This window comes from Lagenorhynchus albirostris, chromosome 6 (assembly GCF_949774975.1).
Source record: "Lagenorhynchus albirostris chromosome 6, mLagAlb1.1, whole genome shotgun sequence".
Classification (NCBI taxonomy): domain Eukaryota; kingdom Metazoa; phylum Chordata; class Mammalia; order Artiodactyla; family Delphinidae; genus Lagenorhynchus; species Lagenorhynchus albirostris.
This window is the reverse complement of record NC_083100.1, coordinates 57,099,419-57,100,647: the sequence shown is the minus strand read 5'-3', so window position 1 is coordinate 57,100,647 and position 1,229 is coordinate 57,099,419.

Genomic DNA, 1,229 nt, shown 5'->3' with positions numbered 1-1,229 from the left:
TAAAACTCCTATAGGTATAGTTTCCCAGATGTTTGAACTGAGTCAAATTTTTTCTAAAAAATTTGAGTTTTGATGAGGTTTGGTATAATAGATCCTTTGTCAGCATATTCCCAGAAAAATACTGCTGCTTCACCCTTTTCTGGTTCAACCTTTAAGCACTGAATATCAATGATTACAAGGATTCCCTGAGTAATTTATAATATTAGGGAAATTTGATTGCTTATTAATTGACTTGTTTTTCTGGCCATCTGACCAAAACAGAAGGGTCTATAAAGACATTTTTCATTCTTTCCAATTCTTGCCCTCATTTCAAACAAATAAAATGAAGTCCCAGGAGCATATGTATAAGTGTGCCAATCTAAGGGGAAAGTGGGGAAAGGGACAAAGGGGAGTAGACTGCTCTCTGGAAAGGCAGCTCAGTAATCCTGATCTTGTACCAGACATCCCTGTTTTACCATACTGGGAAAATGGAATTTTCCCATGAATGCTTCAGACTGAACCTGCAAATACGAGAGAGGTAAATGCCAGCTGGAGTCTGAATATTTTATCCAGCAGAATAGAGCACATTGAGAGTTTATAACTTGTATTGCAGGCTTAAGAACTCATTGCTATTGTTGATTTGTCTACTGGGCTAAGTAAATAAGTAGCCAGCCCCTCAGAGACTAAAGGTGTTAGCACCACACAAAGACCCATTGAGCACAGTTAAATAAAATATTTTATGGAGTTAGAATGAATCTAACTCCATAAAATTTTGTACCCACAGAGGTGCCACAACCACCTATCTGAATGACTACAAATTAGATTTTTTAAGGCACATCTATCTCAAGTCTACTCAAGGCATCAAGCCTGGCAGAAAAGATGGTGCCCTGTTCTTTCGGTAGAAAATGCCTCAATTGCACTGAACAGCCCTAGAGGAAAAACAACAAGACAGGAAGTGAGTTCATCCAGGATAGTGTCGTAATGGGTGGTTTTCTCCTTTTCTTCCCCTAATCCATCCCCCCTTCAACTTGGTTGGCGCGTCAGGGGCACTTGGAGAGGTGCCACAGCCAGAAGAGTGGTATCTGGAGAGCTCTCTTCACACCTCACATTATCATCAATGCTCCTTTCACAAGATTCCCCTCTCATAAGGCTAAATGTCTCTTGACTCCTATTGAACCCTGGGTAAGCCGCCTTCCTGCAGCATGCCCATCTATGTAAAACTCTGCAAAGAGGATATAAGCAGTATAAAA